The following is a 20,114-nucleotide window of genomic DNA, read 5'->3' as shown; positions in this document are numbered from 1 at the left end:
ATTATACAATAATATTTTAACAGTTCTTTTTGTGGTGGCAAAGAATTGGAAATTGAGAGAATGGCTATCAATTGGGGAAAGGTTAAACAAGTTGTGGTGTATGATTGTGATAGAATACTATTATGCTAGAAGTGATGAGAAGAATACTTTTTTTTAAAACCTGGAAAGACTTATATGAACTGATGCAAAGTGAATTGAGCAGAATCAAAAGACCAGTGCACAGAGTAAAAGCAATATTATATAATGATCAACTGTGAATGACTTAGCTACTATCAGTAATATTGCAATCTAAGGCAATTTCAAAAAATTTACACAGAAAAAATGCTAACTCCTGTGAAAAAAATTGATGGAGTCTGAATGGAGATTTAAACATACTTTTTCCCCCTTTATTTTTCTTGCTCTGTGTGTGTATGTGTTATGCTTTCTCTTTTGCAACATGGCTAATATGGAAATGATTTGCATGACTGCACATGTATAATCTATATCAAATTGCCTGTCTTTTCAAGGAGGAGGGAGGAGAGGGAAATGATTTAGAATTCTAAATTTAAAATAATTAATTATATGTAATTGAGAAAATAATTTTGAGTTAATTCAAATTTGCAAAATCTTGCAGTAAGAAATTAGATTTTATGTTTCTCTCATATAGCCAAAAGGATGTTGCAATGCGGACATTTCTAGAACTCTAAATAGAAAAAAAAAAACTTGAAAATATTAAAAGCAGGAATTTATATTCTGCCTAACACAAAGTTCAAACTGGGTTCACAACATTTATAGTCTAAAACTTAGAAAAATTAGTTCTTCCATGATGTGTTACATGGATTTTTCTTAAGAAGGGTCCAGAAACTTATTTTGCCCAACCTGCTTAAAATAATTCTGGACCGCCTAAAGTTATCCAAGATATGATATGAGCAATTCAGTGCAGAGAGGAATGTGTGCTTATAAAAGAGAAGCAAGTAGAATGTCATCAATTCTGAACACGTTTTGCTCTGATTAATGTAGTACTGTGTAATTTGTAAACATAAGAGTTATACAGGAAATTCAAAAAACAGTTTCTTCTCTATCTTTATGTCAGTATCAGTCATGGTATTCTACTCCAAGGTAACATTTTGAAATATTAGAAAGACTTCACAGCAAGTGAGATTCAACACATATTCTGAAATGAAGATTAAAGTGTCAAATTAAGAGACTCTGTAACTGTTTAGTCTTGCAAGATCACTTCCTGCATAGAGTGCTTTGAGGAATAAGCAACTGTCAATGTTTTCTGAGTTTAAAGACGTCCCATGCTAGATTGCTGGTAAGCAGACTGATTTTTTGCTTTCTTTGTATCTATAATGGTGAATGTTTAAGGAACTGGAAAGATAATGCCCATGCTTTGAATGAGTGGTTCAGTATGTGTGGAGAAAGGTGTATTAATGGGAAAAGTTAATGGACAGAGTGTGTTAGAGGAGTGAAATATGAAGGGAAATTCTATCTTTATTTAGAAAGGCATTAAAAGGGAGCTCAGAATTACAAAAAGTCTCAAAACTTTAAAATTGATGAATAATTTAGCTAAGGATAATGCGATGATTCACAAGTAGTTACTAAGTCATTAGGGACATTTTTTACCATCTTTAGAAAATTGACCCATTGGAAGAACTTTTTCCTGAAGCCAGATATAAGCTGTAGATATTCCTCGAAGACAACCAAATGTTGGAAGAAAAATATAGAGACCTTACCTCAGTGATATCTAATCTGAGATATCGGAGACTCCCTGTAATAGTTCTCTTTTGAGATGACATGTATGTTTCTTTATCAGTTCCCAAACATCAGTAAATTGTATTTATTCCAAAAAGATCCTAACAGACATATTCTGCAGGTAATTAAGATCCTAGCTCCGCACATTTCAAATATAAAACAGAGACTGTATGTATGAATTTGAGTCCCATTAGGATTGGTGAATTGATAATTGGTGGTGGTGAATTAGATTTGATGAAACAGAACACTTCTGGCTTTATTTTTTCAGAATTGTGAGATGGAATTTTCATTTTTGTTTGTTGTTTGTTGTTGTTGATTCTTAATGTTTGCCTTTAACAAGTTAGAGGTATAGTGGGAGTTTTGTTTCTATTTTTGGTAATGTTTGAGCTATACTCTTTTTTTAAAAAAATCTCTCCTTCCTTCCAGGGACTATTCATCTCTATTCCTCCAACATAATCTTCCCTTGGAACAAAAAAAATTAAGCAAAACAAATTAATACCTGTCTGAAATATATTGGTTTCATTCTATAACTAAACCCTCCACCTCTAGGCTAAAGAGGTAGGATATCTTTCCAAGAGCCAGCAAAACAGAAGTCTGCGACTTCTGTGTAGATGTCATGGCAGTTGGTCAAAAACTCTACTTCACCTAATTCTTTTCTGTAATGTTCACCTTACACTAGGTATTTGCTAAATACCTATTGATGATCTTTACTATTAAAAAAAAACAACAACACAAGGCTATCTTACTTCAATTTTTTTATTTTGATTGGCAAATTTGGTCTTATTTCTGGCTTAGAACTTCAAAGATTATAGAGATAGATGACCGGCCTCTCTTAAAAGTCAGTTTAATATCCTTCTGTAGTAGGAAGATTTGGCATCAGGGAGAGACTTGGAATTTTGAATTCCAACTCTGAAATTTTATTAATTCTATTATTAACTTCTCTGAGTCTCAACTTCCTTATGCACAAAATGAACATGGGGGCCTGTTGTGTTTATATCAGAGGTTATTGCGAGGATCATGTGGAATACTGCAGTGTTTCCTTAAAGTCCTATGTAAGTAGTATGGGTACGCATCTATCTGAAAATCTAGATTATGTCTATGGTATTTGTCAGACGTTTGGGGTTGACTATCCAAGAATAAGGAGCTGAGGGGAGAAATCAGGAAGAAATAGATGGAATATAATACTTTGCACTTCTAAAGGTCTTTACTTATCTAGTCTGAACATGCCTGAAAGTGGCATATTTATTATTTTATCTTTTAAGAAATGAAAAAAATGTTTAACAGTAGAATGAAAAACACAATTCAAAGCCAATCAACAAACAACAAATATGTTATGATTTCTGTATTGAATGATTCATTATCTTTACTCCCACACAACTAAATCTGTTCATTTATGTTTTCATTATGTTGTGAAGAATGAACTAAAGACCAGGTTATCTCTGGTTATGGGTAACCAACTAAACCTAAGAGGTTTGTTTAAAGACAGAAAGATTTACATCTTTAAGACCTTATATAGAAAATAATCAGAGTTAGAGCACTGGACTTGAAGTCAGGAAAATTCATCTTCCTGAGTTCAAATCCAGTCTCAGATACTTACTAGCTATGTGACATTAGGCAAATCACTTAACCTTGTTTACCTCCGTTTCCTCATCTGTAAAATGAACTGGAGAAGGAAATGGCAAACTCCTCTAGTATCTTTACCAAGAAAACCTCAATGTGTGTGGGGCAGCTGGGTAGCTCAGTGGACTGAGAGCCAGGTCTAGAGATGGGAGGTCCTAGGTTCAAATCTGGCTTCAGCCACTTCCTAGCTGTGTGACTGTGGGCAAGTCACTTGACCTCCATTGCCTAGACCTTACCACTCTTCTGCCTTGGAACCAATACACAGTATTGATTCCAAGATGGAAGGTAAGGATTTAAAAAAAAAGAAAAAGAAAAAGAAAACCTCAATGTGGTCCTAAAGAGTTCAACATGACTAAAATCAACTGAACACACATATTCCACACAGAAAGCACATCCATCTCTGAACTTCAGTACCCTTCATTTGTAAAATTAAGGAGTGAGATAGCCCATCAATCTATGACTCAAAAAAATGAATAATCTAATAAATAAATGCCCCAGGCCTTTTAGTTAGGTGTCTTTCTCCGTTGTTCTGCTGTTTGGTCATCATGTCACAACCATTGCCTAAAAACGATAGTTCTTGGATTACCAATATCAGTTCAGTTTCCAATGACTTATTTTGCCCCACATTAGATTGTACTCTGGGAATATCGAAATTTACCTGGTTTTATTCTGATAATCTAAAATTTTGGCTCATATCTTTCCTTAAAATGGCACTAGACTTCCATGCAAAGATCTAAGCTAATAAAATAATAAATATAAGTCAGGCCTTATGTATCATTAAAAAAAAGCCACCAAAATACTCAAGACCATAAACAATGAAACCCAACTGATGAGCCCCAGGTCACTTGATGGGACCCATGAGGTCACTTCAGACTACTCCCTATCATTCAGAGAAAATATTTCTGTTACTAGAGACCTAAATAGCCCCTTTCTTGCCCTCTAAAGAATTCCAGCTTCTCCAAGGACCCATAAAGTCCTCCAGAAATTGTATTATTAGGGCGCTCCTTTGACAAGAAAGAATATGAGGCTTCTAAAGAGCTAACTAATACTTGTGAATTCCATGTTGTATCAGAATGTACACAGTACCTGAAAAGGGTTAGGTCCAGTTCTTTCATACCATGACTCCCTGCTATGCTAATCCATCTTCTCCTTCATATCTCCATCTTCATTCCTTCTCTGTCTCCACATGAACTTCTATTCCTCCATGCCTATGGTACCTTGACAGATTGCACAAATGCACAGGTATTTCTTAGCATCCACATCTGTACATAAGTCCCCATCTCCCTCCTCTTTGCATTTTCCTAACTTTTAAAGTTCAAGTCCCAAGATATAGCTTCAGTGTGCAAATTATACATGAACTTGAGCCAATGACAGAGAAAAATCTCATGTGTGAGTTGATGAGAACTCAGAAGGAATAATTAATTCCTGGGATAGAGAATTTACACCCTATCAAGGAGAAACAAAAGGGGATGAAAACACTACTTAGATTATTCTGAGATATATACCTTCATGGTGATTTTGGAGTGATATCAACATACCAATCAGAATAGGTCTGAATTCTGTTAAAGGGGGATAGAATAGATAAGATAGATAGATAGATAGATAGATAGATAGATAGATAAATGGATGGATGGATGGATGGATGGATGGATAGATGGATGGATGGATGGATGGATAAGATAGACAGGCAGGCAGACAGATAGATGGATGGATGTTGAGATTTAGCAACTGGCTGTATTATTGGTCATTTATGCAAGTGACTATTGACTATTAATACTTTCATTAAAGATTTGAACCATATTTGAACCCAGGACCTCCCATCTCTAGGCATGGCTCTTAATTCATTGAACCAACTATCTACCCACAAACCCTTAGTTCTTGAATGTCCTTGACAGTAAGCATAAGCTCCAGGAGGTCCTATCAAACTAGAAAGGCTTAAATTATTATTTAAATGAGGGTCTCGTCACTAAAAGATTAATGCTAAAACTACCCGTAGAATAATGATAATTCATTCCACTTCATAGAAATGGTAGGGTATGGTATTAGAAAGATTCTAGGACTAAGAGAGTCAGAATCTAACCTATCTCTCATTTTAACCTGGGCAAATCAAGTCAAAATATAATTTAGAACCAAAAAAGTACCCTAATTGTAAAATTCTTCCATTTTATAAACAACACAGTGACCTGTCCACAAGTAATATTGATAGATAGCACCAATATAATGCTTCAAGGTTTTCACAGAGCTTTATAAATACCATCTGATTCAATACTCACAACAATTCAGGGAGGTAGGTGCTATTATTTCCTAGTTTTACAGATAAGGAAACTGAGGCAGACTGAAGTCAAGTGACCTGCCCAGGATCATGCAGCCCTAAGTATCTGAAGTAGGATTTGAAGTCCTGGTCTTACTGATTCCAGGTCTAGTGCCATCACCTAGCTGACTCTAATATTTTCAAAATGATAATTTGGGATCATTGTTTGCAATGTGGAGATGAGTGTAGGCTTTTATTCCATAAATTATAGAAATGTTTTCTGTGGGAACCTCCCATTTCCTACAGAGGAAAACTGGCAAAAGCCCAAACACAAGCTTTTTCTTCAGTTTCTTGAGTTATTCTACAACCAATCTCATATTCTGCTTTTTTCAGCCACACTTTTATTTGCTGATTTTCTCTATTAAGAAGACAGAGAAATTTCAATAATTTTTCTCCTTTGAAATTCATATATAGGGGTAGTGAAATGGCACAGTAGATAGAGTCAGGAGGACCTGGGTTCAAATCTGACTCAGACACTCCCTAGCTGGGTGACCCTAGGAAAGTCAGTTAACCCTATTTGCCTAGCCTTCGCCTTTCTGTCTTAGAGTTGTTACTAAGGCAGAAAGTAAGAGAGAGAGAGAAAGAGAAAGAGAGAGAGAGAGAGAGAGAGAGAGAGAGAGAGAGAGAGAGAGAGAGAGAGAGAGAGAGAGAGAGAGAGAGAGAGAGAGGAGAAGAAGAAGAAGAAGAAGAAGAAGAAGAAGAAGAAGAAGAAGAAGAGAAGAAGAAGAAGAAGAAGAAGAAGAAGAAGAAGAGAAAGACAGAACGACAGAAAGACAAAAAGACAGAAAGCAGGAAAGCAGGAAAGCAAGAAAGAAAGAAAGCAAGAAAGAAAGAAAGAAAGCAAGAAAGAAAGAAAGAAAGAAAGAAAGAAAGAAAGAAAGAAAGAAAGAAAAGAAAGAAAGAAAGAAAGGAAGAAGGAAGGAAGGAAGGAAGGAAGGAAGAAGAAAGAAAGAAAGAAAGAAAGAAAGAAAGAAAGAAAGAAAGAAAGAAAGAAAGAAAGAAAGAAAGAAAGAAAGAAAGAAAGAAAGAAAGAAGAGAAAGAAAGAAAGAAAGAAAGAAAGAAAAGGAAGGAAGGAAGGAAGGAAGGAAGGAAGGAAGGAAGGAAGGAAGGAAGAAGGAAGGAAGAAAGAAAGAAAGAAAGAAAGAAAGAAAGAAAGAAAGAAAGAAAGAAAGAAAGAAAGAAAGAAAGAAAGAAAGAAAGAAGAAAGAAAGAAAGAAAGAAGAAAGAAAGAAAGAAAGAAAGAAAGAAAGAAAGAAAGAAAGAAAGAAAGACAATCCCTTGGAGACTAGTCTAGAATCTTTCTTAAAAGATATTCTCTTAAAGAATATGTTAACTTTGAAACAAATCCAAAGGTGTGATCATTTTCTTTGTAGCTTAGTTAGGTGACATTTATTTTACTCATCTTTTCCACTGTATTTTTGAGGGAGTATCAAAATCTCTAGCAATTCTTATGCTGATTGGTTGGTGGTTGTCCTCTGTACTGAAAGAAAATCATAATGGTTTAGCTATGATGGGATTAATGTATCCAACTGTGGCCAATCAGACCAATACAAGATTGGAAGGCTCTACCACAGGTCAGGCATGAATAACCCAAATGAACAATTGGGATGGAGATGTCTAAATTTGTGTATCCCTTAGAAGGTCATGAGATACATGAATCTTCAGTAATAAGTGACAAAGTGTATTCAGTGTTCAGGGAAGCCTAGTACCTCTGGTAAGGGCTGCTGAGCCTTTTTTTCAGGGATGCTTTCTGCCATTGATGTTCATCTGCCACCCAGCTTTCATTTGTGGCTCCTAGAAGCTGTAGCATGCACAGCAACCATACTCCAGTAAAATTATCTCAGCAGATAGTTAAATCAGGTTAAGGGTAATGAACAGGCCTCAAATCCATTGGTGAATTAAGAAGATATCTACCCGGAGCATGTAGATAAATGGACAATTGAGAAGGGGAGAAGGATATTTCAATTAGCAATATTCATGTAGCAATACAGTGGGTCCCATGTATGTAGAGTGGCCCCACATGTGGCAGAGAGGCCTGACATCACATGAGTGGCTTGAAAGAGAGCAGAATACACATTTCCCTTCTTCAGAGAAGACTGTCATTCCTACCAGGAAGGGGGAAACAGATTGGAGCCAGAGGCCACCACACTGCTCTCTTCAGAGAGAGGGCGTATTGGGCCATAAGTATGATGTGTTTGCTTTCTTAAATATTGTTCGTCTATGGGATATAACTAGATTTGAATTTTGGATCCCTGCCATTTTGGGGAGTGGAGGAATCTCATGTTTCGTAATCTAAACTTGATAAACTTACCCCTTTCTCACCAAGTACCAGTCTCATAATGAACACATGTAGAGAATAGCATTTAAACAAATCATAGCAAAACAGAAACCAAAGAAAGTATATGTAGGACAACCTATAGCAAACAATACAGAATGAAGGAACTCTTCCATCAGGAGTGAGATAACTTGGCTCAACTAAGAGAGAGGGAGTTCAGAATCTCACCAACAGGAAAATACCCTGAAGCAAGCTAGGAACAGGGACATGATGGAGACTGCCTGCTCCTCTCAAGTCTTCCCAATCTTTTCCTTCAGCAACTAGAAGTGGGATTGGCCTCCTGTATCTTCTCTTTTAAATTCAGAAGCCAACTGGACACTAGGCAAAGACCCTTGCTTAGAGAGTCCTTAAGGGGGAAATTCCACTTAAATACTTTTCAAAGAGGAACTTCTGAGAACTATAGCTCTCTGATTTCAACAATTTCCTTCTGCCAGGCAATGCTTTCGTCTCCACCAATAAGGAGAATCCCATACCAATAGGCTTTGAAACAGGAGTTACCTTCTCATCATCTAGGCTGTACTGGAGCCAATTCAAACCAGTTAAAGGACGCTGTTATATTTTCAATGTGAGCTTTCACACCTAGGAAATCAGTAAAGCTACATATCATGGCTTGATGTCTTGTTTTATTGACTACCTAAATTGAAGAAAGAAGTTGAGAAGATGTGAAGAAAAAAAATTAAATTATAAGGTATACTGAGCCTTTTCTGAGAATTGATTGAAAGGAGTTATCAGCACACTCCTGCATTCAATTTGATAAGTATTTACTTAACATCTAAGAGGCACTTCTAATTAGAATAGGCCACACTGGTAGGGGTATGATTCAAACATAACATGTGATCCCTGTTCTCAAAAAGTTGGCATTTTAATTGGGGAAATAAGATGTTTACTCATCCAACATTTAAACAATAGCCATGTGCAGAGCATTCTGTTAGGTGAAGGGAAAAATACAAAATTAGGTAATTTCCAGACTATGCTGTCACAAATGTTTCAGTTCAAGAAAAAAGATAAGATGCAGATGCAGATAACAAGAATATGTAGTATTACAAGATAAGTGTACTTGAGAAGTGAATATGTAAAGTTGCTGTGCCATGAAGATTCTCCCTGGGAAGATTGCACTGAAAAGTTGAAACGTGAGTTATGCTCTAAGGAATTCAATAGGTAGATTAGAAGAAGGGATGCCATGCTAGGAAGTATGGTATATCTAGAAGAAAGTAGTGTAAATTAAGGCTACAACAATAGAATCATACCAACTTGTGCAAAGTAGATCATGTAAAAAGCCACTGGACATCTTTTGAGAAGAGTCATATTCGTGTGACTAATCTTTGAAATAAAGGATGAATTGGGGCAGAGGGAGGGGGCAGGAGATAGAATGAGGGGTAGGTAGAGAGGAGAAGTGGGAAGTCACTCCTATCATTGCAATGACCTATGTGGGTGTTAATAAGGACCTTTTCCATGGTGGCAACAGTAAGAAAAGACAAGAGTGCCCAGATGTAAGAAATGATTTTAGAGATTGAATCCAGAGGATGTGGTAATTGATTGGCTATGAAAGGTAAAAGAGAAGGAAGAGTCAAATCAGTCAATCAACATGTATTTGTTAATATTGTGTTGTAAGATTTGGTAATGAATTGGATATATGGAGTAATAGTGAGAAGTTGGCAGTAACACTGTAATTTCAAACTGGGGGTGATTAGAAATATAGTGGGGCTTTCATAATATTGGGGAAGTTGGGAAAGGGAAGGATTTGTGGGGGAAGATGTGTTCTGCTTTGGATATGTTGAATTTGAAATATCTGCAGGGTATCCAGATATCCAAAAGGAAACTAGTAAAGTAAAATTGCAACAAAGAAAGACTAGGACTATATTGAATTTGTGGGAAATAATGAGAATCTGACCAAGTGAGATAGGATAAGGGAAAAAGGAAGAGAGCCCAGGACAAATTCTTGGAGGATAATCATGATTAGATGAGACATGGATGAAGAGCCAGCAAAGAAAATTTAGAAGAGGAAGTGAAATATTTGAGGGGAGAACCAAGAGAGAGCAATGTCACAAAAACCTAAAGGGGAAGGAATATTCAAGAGAAGAAGGTGAACAAATGTTAAATGTTTCAGAGGTAAAAAAAAATGAGGACAGGGAAAAAGCATTTTAAAAGGCAATTTAAAAGATTTAGCAAGATATTTAACATATTTATGGTAACTTTGAAGAGAACAATTTTGCTTGGATGATGAAGGCAGAAATCAAACTGTAGAGAATTAAGAAGCAAGTGAGAAGAGAGGAAGTGAAAGTATCTATTGTAGAGGCCTACTCAAGGAGTTTAGCCACAATAAGGGAGACAGCTATGGGGAGATCAAGTAAGGATTTTCTCAGATTGAGGAAGACATGAGCATATTTGTAGGAAGTAGGGAAGCAGTCAGTAGACAGGAAGAGATTGAAGACAAGTTACTAAAAAAGATAAAAAGGCACATTGCAGGGACAGCTAGATGGCTTAGTGGATGAAGAGCCAGATGGGAGGTTCTTGGTTCAAATCTGGTCTCAGACACTTCCTAGCCTGGTCACCACTTAACCTTTATTGCCTAACCCTCACCATTTTTCTGCCTTGGAACCAATACATAGTATTGATTCTAAGAAAGAAGATAAGAGTTTAAAAAAAAAGTCAGATTGTTCTTAGTTTTGAAGAGTGATAAGAGAGAGAAGAGGAAGTGAAAATACCTAAAGTAAACTGCATTCTTAAATTTACCTAAGAACACTAGAAGAGATATGGGACAACAGAAACATAATATAGAGAATATATACTAAATAAATAAATATATATATGTATATATACTAAATAAATGCAAGGTAATTTTAGGAAGGAGAGCATTGAAGTCCTCAAGAAAATCTTCATATAGAAGGTAGCACTTGAATTGGGTCATCAGTTGGAAAATTTGTTTCCAAGAGGTGGGGTTTTATAAAGCATGTGACATATTTTGTGTGAGGGCATACAGAGAGGAATAGTGTTGTGTGTTAGCATGGCATTAAGTCAGTTTGTTGGACCATAGAGTGAAGGAAAGGTAAGTAATATATAGTAAAGCTGACAAGGTATATTGAGGCCAAGTGGTGAAAGGATTTCAATGTCAAAGAGAAGAGTTTAGATTTCATCCTTGAAATGATAAAGAGCCACTGGAGCTTACTGTGTAAGGGAAGGACAAAGCCGGACCTCCATTTGGGAGAATCAGCTTGGTAGCTGCATGAAGGATGGATTGGAGTAGAAAGAGAGTTAAGGCAATAAAAATAATGAGGATGCCATTGTAAGAGTATGGGCAACTATTTAATTTTTTTATCCTTGTTTATTGTTTTTACAATTTTATCTATTAATATCTTAAGATTATCTGATTTACTTGATCTTCATTCTAAAATTTAAGTAGAATTATTTCCTCTTCTTTGCTTCAAAAATAAATGTATTGAAAGTGGGGGTAGCTGGGTGTCACAGTAGATTGAGAGCCAGATCCAGAGATGGAAGGTCTTGGATTCAACTCTGGCCTCAGACAATTCCCAGTTGTGTGACTCTGGGCAAGTCCCTTATCTCCCATTGCCTAACTCTTGCTGCTCTTTTGCCTTGGAACCAATGCATAATATTGATTCTAAGACAGATGGTTAAGTATTTAAAAAAAAAAAACACTCTAAATGTATTTTTGGAAATAATACTATTGTTGTTCCTAGCCTTCTAAATCCTCATTTCTAGTATTGTATAAATAAATTTATTTTTAAATCTCATTCCATTCTTGGTCACTAGGTCTTTACATTTTGGTTAATGAAATCATTTTTCCTCTCATGTGTTTTGGATTTTTTTCTTTTTGCTTTTTTCATTGTGTAGGTTAAATTTATTTAGGAAATTAACATATTTTTTCTTGATATCTTTTCCAAAATGCCACTATTTTGTTTTTCTTGATCAATAGTTTGTTTGACTCAATAAATTTGGAGATGTTTAAAAAAAAGAATATGGGCAAGAGAAGATGAGTTTGCAAAGCAGGGTAGTGGTTGTGGGGTTATCAAAAGGAGCCAGAGGCAAAAAATGAGAAAGTTGAAACAAGATTCAGAAGTTGAGTGGTTCTGTGGAGTTAGGGAGAGTGAGATAATTCTGAGATTGTGAATCTGAGAAACTGGAAGGATGGTAATACAACAAAAATAGAGAAGTTCAGAAGAGAAATAGGTTTTGGGGAAGAAAATGAATTCTGTTTTGCATATATTGAGTTTAGAATACCTATATTGTTTGAAATGTCTAATGCACAATTAATAATGCAGGACTGGAAAGAGGACTAGCTATAGAGATGTGGGAGTCATCTGCATTGAGAGGATAATTAAATTCATTAAGTCACTGAATGAAAGTATGTACAGAAAGAAAAAAAAAAGGACCCAGAATTTGGCCTTAAAGGTATACATGTGGCTGGGAGATATTACATGAATGATGATCCTGCAAAGGAGACTGAAAAAGAATGGTCAAAAATGTAGAAGAACCTAGAGAAAGCAAGGTCAAGAAAACCCAGCAAGGAGAGAGGATAAGAGAAGATACTCAGTTGCGACAAATACTGCAAAGAAGTAAAGAAGACTAAATTGAAAAAAGTCCATCACACTCGATAATTAAGAAGTCATTAATAATTTTGGAGAGAGAAGATTCAGTTGAGTGAGTCTGGAAGTTAAAATGCAAAGAGTTGACCAGTGGAGAGAAGTGCAGGCAATAAGGGTAGCAACTTTTTCCCAAGTGTGTTGAAATAAAGAGAGAACACAGACGGGATGATAGCTTGAGAGGATGACAAGATCATATGAAGTTGTTTTTTGTTGTTGTTGTTTTTAAGTATTGAGACTTGGGAATGGACAAGAATAATTAGATGGGGGAGAATGAGAATGAAAATTACAGTTGGTGGTTGTTTGATGGATTAATCTGATGAAGAAAAAAAAGAAAGAATATGATCAAAAAGGAATATGGAGAATAATTAGCCTTGGTGAAGAAAAAGACCACGTCTTAAGAGAGACTTAAATACTGAAGGAAAGAATGAGATATTATATCAAGGAGTTTTGAGATACAGAGATGGGCAGAAGAAGGAGCTCATGGAATATGGCCTCTATTTTCTCCATAAAGTCAAAGCTGAGGTTTTCTCCTGAGAAAATGGTGGAAGGAAGAGGTTTAGGAGGTTTGGGGACAGAAGAATTGAAACAGGGTCAGTAAAGAGTAGTATAAAGAATCAATTAGGGAAGAATATGAGGATTGTCTTGCTAAAGTAAGGACATAGTTGAGATTAGATAACAAATTTGTAGTAGACTCAGTAAGCTCAGTCTTAGGACTTTCTCTAGGTCCACTCAGAGCATATGAGTAGATTTGGCTTTTAAAACTCTGTATAACCTGACCTACTTATGTTTTTCCAGACTTTATCACCTTAATTCTCTCCACATACTATTTCCTGACTCTGCATTTTCACTGGAGTTGTCTTCCTTCTCATCTTTGTCTCCTTCAGATTTAAACTCAAATCCCACCTGCTACAAGAAGCTTTAACCAGTTCTCTTTAATGTTAACACCTTCCCTGTGAGACTATCTCCAATTTATCCTATATAATGTCTGTTTTACATAATTGTTTGCATGTTGTCCATCCCCAGCACTTATCACAATATTTGGCACATGGAAAAAAGCATTTAACAAGTGGTTATTGGCTTGACTTAAATACATTCATCTAATGGACAGAAAAAAAATCTGTAATTCAAAACAAATCAGGGTCTCAGATTCCAATTATTCTGGTATTGAATTTAGTTGATGGTTTTCCATACCCTGATGATTTTTATAACTATTTATAATCTCATAAATGCAATTACATTCCACTAATTTAAATAACAGGTGTCCCTTTGAATGCAATCTTGTGTGGGGTTTTTAAAACACATCTCATTTCCATTTTACTCTGTTCATTTTCAATGCCATTTAAGCCCTTTAGTTTTGACTCATACACACAAGAAGCAAGGTAAGTGATCCCTCTGAAACACCAGTTACAAGAAGCCAGTTAAAATCCCTGTGGTATAGCCTACGTGTTTGCCTTTGCAATCCGCAGTTCTATTTTTAATTTTTAAAAAGTCTCCATTTTAAAACAATCATGCAAATTAATTACAATCTGGACTTATGTAAATACAGTATATTTATGCTCATGTACCATTTGCCAGCAAGAAGAGAAATGCTTCTCTTATGAATTGGTAAAAACAACACATATATAAAAAACATAAATATATATAATAACGCAGGTAGTAAGCACTACTAGTGCAAAATGAGGCTAATAACTACTCCAGATGGTTGCTGAGAGACTCAGATGACTTTAATGTGCATAAGTTACTTTGCAACCTTAACAAGTGCTATATAAACATACGCCATTATTCTAAAAAAATGAGCTTTTCTACGGTTTCATCAGGGATCTGAGATAGGGTATGTGTGTATTTATTTATATTTATGTGTAGATAATATAAAAATACATATGATTCCATAGCTGTGTATATATAATATATACATACATATACATAGCAAGATTTTTATTATATATATGAATATATATCTCACTGTTCCGTCTACACTTCAATGCTTAGTATGTATGGGTTTTCCCTTACAGCTCTCTGCCCAATGCACATGACTGGAATGCACTCACTCCCCACTAGCTAGTCAGTTAAGCTCATTTCCTCATTTGTAAACTAGGAATAATAATAGCAGCTACCCTGTGAAGATCAAATCTAATTAAATTACATTTGAGAAAAAGTGCTTTATCAATCTTAAAATGCTATGTAACATCAAAAACTGTTATTATTAAAGGCCCAATACTATTCTAATTTGTACAAAGCTGATTATACTCTTCAACTTCTAAGGGAAATTCAAGCACACCAAAAGTTAATGGCAAGAAAATAGATCAGATTCTATTCCTATTGACACTTTTCTAGTTTTGATGAAAACTTTCTGAAATTAGAAGTATCTGTATGGTTTTCTGTATTGTATCTCTGTTAGTAATTAAATAAGTTAGTTAACCTCCTTGGTTCTCAGTTTCCTTATTTGTAAAATATTTGTAAAATTGTTAGATGAATTCCTTCTAGTTTGAAAAATTCTATGATTTTGCTCCTTTCAGACCTCCAATAAGAAAAAAAAATTGTCCTCAATCTCTTTATAATCTTTACTTTCAACTAGGTTTATTTTTTAAAGATTTTTAAGGAGTGATGTTAATGAGGAGCAGGGAGGTGGCACAGTGGGACAGTGGGTAGGGCAACAGAACTGGAGTCAATAAGATCTAAATTCAAATTTGGCCTCAGACACTTACTGTGTCTGTGATTGTAGGCAAATTACTTAAACCTGTTTGCTCAGTTTTCTCATCTATAAAATGAGCTGGAGAAGGAAATGGCAAACAACTGCCGTATCTTTTCCAAGAATATCCCAAAATGGGAGTCACAAAGAATTAAATTGACTGAAATGACTGACAACAACACATCTTAATCATTACCTAACAATCTCCACAGTTTCATTTAAACATATTAATAATCCAGTACCATCTTGATCATATTTATTTTTATAAAAATCTTCCTTTACTTTTTAAAAAAAACCCTTATCTTCTGTTTTAGAATCAATAATAAGTATCAGTTCCAAGACAGAAGAGTGGTATGGGCTAGACAACTGGGATTAAATGATTTGCCCAGGGTCATAAATCTAGTAAGTGTCTAAGGCCACATTTGAACCCAGGACCTCCCATATCCAGCCTTGACTTTTTTTTAAACCCTTACCTTCCATCTTGGAATCAATACTATGTATTGGTTCCAAGCCAGAAGAGTGGTAAGGGCTAGTCAATGGGGGTTAAGTGACTTGCCCAGGGTCATAATACAGCTGGGAAGTGCCTGAGGCCAGATTTGAACCTAGGACCTCCCATCTCTAGGCCTGATTCTCAATCCAATGAGCTACACAGCTACCCCACCTCCCCCAGCCTTGACTCTTTATCCACTGAGCTGCCTATCTACTCCCTTCCTTTACTTTTGATACTTTTCCAATAGCTCTGGTTCCCAGTACTTTGACCCTTACTTTTCTATCCTTCCTTTGGCTTTTTGACAAAATTCTCTTTACTTCTTGGCTTGGCTATATAGCAAATTACTAAAGATGATCTGTTAAGAGCTTTGATCTCTTAGCATGCCTTGCAGCATTAAGCCAATTATGGCCATTATCATGATTGTGGTTCACAAATATAGAGACACCAGATAACAAAAATCTGCTTCCTACCCTAAACTTGAAAATAAACATTAGCTCATGGACGGTGGCAGAGAGAGTGGATTTGTTCTTGACTTTTAGAGGTCAGAGGTAGAAGCAATGTGTGACAGTTGTCGAGGTAGAATTAAAATCCATATCCGCAAAAACTTCCTAACTGAGCCTTTTAAAAGTGGGATGAGAAAGGCAGAATTAAGACAGCAGAATAGAATCAGGGAAAGTTCAAACCCCTCCGAGACGCCTCTCCAATCAACCTTAAAACAACTCTTCAAAACAAATAATGGAGAGACAGAACCAACAAGGGGACCAAGTAAAGCAATCTTCCTGCAGGAAACAACTTAAGAAGTAAACACATAGGGTCTGGTTGACTGGGGTGCAAGGGGAGCACAGCCCCCACCAAGGCTGTACCAAGGAGTACTAGTACAAGCCAACAGAAAGCCCTGGCACATCTACTGTTTCAAGTTCTGCCTAAGCCAACATTGAGCACCCCACACTCATCCCTTTGAGTTCCAAGCCCTAGCTCAAGGCAGTCCATAGTACATCTGTCTGGCCTCGGCCCTGAGCCCCTGCCCAAGCCCAAGATGAGGCCCAAACCCAGTGCAAGGAAGTCAATAGCATCTGCCCAGAGTGAAGGTCAAAGCCTCTGCACAAGCTTCAGCAGAAGGTAGTTCACAGTGCTGTCAGCAGTGCCAGGTGATGATTGAATCAGCAGTAGGAGGTGGTTTGGTTTTCAATGCTCCCAGCTCAAAGGGCATCATACCACCTTGGAAGAACTGAAACTCCCAGAAATCCAAAACTAGAGCTGAGGATAGCAGCAAGGAAAAACTGGAGTTTAGGAGAGTGTTCTCTCTACCTTGAGAATAGAACCTACTTTTAAGATAAATTTAGCAATATCAGAAGAAAAAGAAAATGAAAAAATAAAGAGAGAGCATTTGCTACTAAATGGCAGCCAAAAAAAAGATAAAGGAAAAGAAAATGAAGGAATTAAAATAGGCAATAAGAAAACTAAACTATCAGTCTTTTGCAGATAATATGATTATATACTTACAGAATCCTAGAGAATCAACTAAAATATTAGTTGAAATAATTAATAACTTTAACCAAGTTGCAGGATACAAAATAAACCCACATGGATCATTAGCATTTCTATATAATTCCAAGAAAATCCAACAGCAAGAGATGGACAAAGAAATTCCATTTAAAATAACTCTTGATAATACAAAATGCCTGGAAATCCATTTTCCAAGACAGCACACAGGAATTATATGAACACAATTACAAAACATTTTTAACACAAATAAAGTTAGTTCTAAACAATTGGAAGAAAATTAATTGCTCATGGATAGACCAAATTAGTATAATAAAAATGAGAATTCTACCTAAATTAATTTACCTATTCAGTGCCATACCAATTAAACTACCAAAAACTTATTTTATAGAATTAGAAAAAAATAGTAATAAAATTCATCTAGAAGAACAAAAGGTCAATAACATTAAGGGAATTCATGAAAAAAAATGTAAAGGAATATGTCTTAGCAGTACCAGAACTCAAACTGTATAATAAAGCAATAATCATCAAAACAGTCTGGTACTGGCTAAGATATAGAATCAATGGGATAGATTAGATGCCCAATATACAGGGTCTTGGCAATCTAGTGTTCAATAAATCTAAAGACTCCAACTTTTGAGATAAGAACTTGTAGCTACCAGTAGTAAGAGTAAGTACAGTCAAATCAAAGCCATAGCTTAGGAATTGCAAAGCACATAGTCTGCTCCCCAGCAAGAGAAAAGCGAACTCCCCCTAGCCCCCAAATGCTAGATGTCCTGCCAAGAAAAGTACTGATGCAGGAATTCTGTGAGAAGAATATACAGTATTCCATACAAAACTGGGTCATATGGTGACATATTGCATTGACATTGTCTCCGTCTTGTAAATCATTACTAGCCATTGTCCATGCAAAAAAGCTTACCTAATCACTTGGGCTATGTCATTTTCATTATAAAGTGTGTACCCCAAATCATTAAACTTTGTCACCACCCAGCAAGAGGATGTCTGCATGTCTGATCTGTTAGTCTGGTGGTTCAACCCTCCTGTAATCCCAGAATCATTTTTCTCATCCCAGTTTGTTGACCCACAAGTAATTCGTCAAGCAGAACTTAATAAGAACTCACTATTTGACACAAATACTGGGAAAACTGGAAAACACTATGGCAGAAACTAGATACAGACCAATATCTTACCCCTATACTGAGATAAGATCAAAATGAATTTATAATTTAGACATAAAGGATGATACCATATGTAAATTAGGTAAACACAGAATAGTTTACCTGAAAGATGTATGGAGAAGGGAAGAATTTGTAACCAAACAAGAGATAGAGAGCATTACAAAGCATAAAATGAATAATTGTCATTATATTAAATTTAAAAGATCATGTATAAGCAAAATCAACATAACCAAGATTAGAAGGAAAACAACAAACTGGGGGAGGTGTGGAAGTTTAGCAAATTCCTCTGATAAAGGTCTAACTTCTCAAATTAATAGAGAACTAAGTCAAACTTGTGAAAATACAAGTCATTCCCTAATTGACAAATGGTCAAAGGACATGATCAATCGGTTTTCAGTTGAAAAAAATCAAAGCTATTAATAGTCATATGAAAATATGTTCAAAATCATTCTTGATTAGAGAAAGGAAAATCAAAACAGCTCTGAGACACCAACTCACGCCTATCAAATTGACCAATCTGACAGTAACGGAAAGCAATAAACACTGGAGAGGATGTGGCAAAATTTGGACACTAATATATTGTTGGTAGAGTTATGAATTCATCCAACCATTCTGGAAGATGATTTGGAACTATGACTAAAGGGCTATAGAACAATGCATACCCTTTGATTCTTAATACCTCTACTAGGTCTGTATCCCAAAGAAAGCATTAAAAAGGGGAAATTACCTGCCCAGTGGATTTACGCATCAGCTATGGGGGTGGGGGGAAAGAAAAGAAAATGATCTATGTCTTTAATGAATAATGCTTGGAAATGATCAAATAAAATATATTTTTTCAAAAAAAGGGGAAATTACCTACTTGTACAAAAATATTTCTAGCAGCTCTTTTTTGTGATGACAAAGATTTGGAAATTGAAAGGATTCCAATCAATTGGAAAATGGCTGAATAAAGTGTATGGTATATGGTGGTAATGGAATATTATTGTGCTATAAGAAACAATGAGCTGGATAATTTCAGAAAAAGCTGGGAAGAGCTACATGAACTGATGCAGAGTAAAATAAACACAACCAGGAGAACACTACATAGAATAACAGCAATATGGTATCATGATCAACTGTGAAAGACTTAACTATACTCTCCAATGATCCAGGACAATTCTGAAGGATTTATGACAAAGTATGCTATCTACCTCCAGAGAAAGAACTGTTGTAGTCAGAATGCAGATCAAAGCATACAATTTTTTTCTCATTACTTGACTTATCTTGTTATTTTAGGGTTTGGGTTTTATATGAGTATTCTCTTATAACAATGACCAATATAGAAGTATATTTTGCATGATAATACATGTATAAACCCCAGATCAAATTGCTTACCATCTCTGAGGGGTGGGGAGGAAGGAGGCAATTTGGATCTTATAATTTCAGAAAACTTATGTTGAAAATTATTATTACATGAAACTGAAGAAGTAAAAGCTAGAGATTATTATATGTAATAATAGCTAGTATTTACTTAGCACTTTAAAACTTATACAGCACTTTATATATATATATATATATATATATATATATACAGATAGATAGCTAGAGAGAGAGAGAGAGAGAGAGAGAGAGAGAGAGAGAGAGAGAGAGAGAGAGAGAGAGAGAGAGAG

General features: G+C 35.7%; 1 protein-coding gene across 1 annotated transcript in view; it reads left to right on the top strand.

The window, feature by feature from the left end:
- The first annotated feature begins 989 nt into the window (after window positions 1–989).
- The window catches only part of P2RY8 (P2Y receptor family member 8), a 75,475-nt gene continuing 56,350 nt past the window's right edge, over window positions 990–20,114 (top strand). Inside the window, exon 1 of the mRNA XM_007501009.3 lies at window positions 990–1,294. The gene's annotated coding sequence lies outside the window, so the exon portion shown is untranslated. The remainder of the gene's footprint in view (window positions 1,295–20,114) is intronic.

Source organism: Monodelphis domestica, chromosome 8, assembly GCF_027887165.1.
Source record: "Monodelphis domestica isolate mMonDom1 chromosome 8, mMonDom1.pri, whole genome shotgun sequence".
NCBI lineage: Eukaryota > Metazoa > Chordata > Mammalia > Didelphimorphia > Didelphidae > Monodelphis > Monodelphis domestica.
The sequence above is the reverse complement of the archived record's forward strand: the minus strand, read 5'-3'. Positions and strand labels throughout refer to the sequence as shown.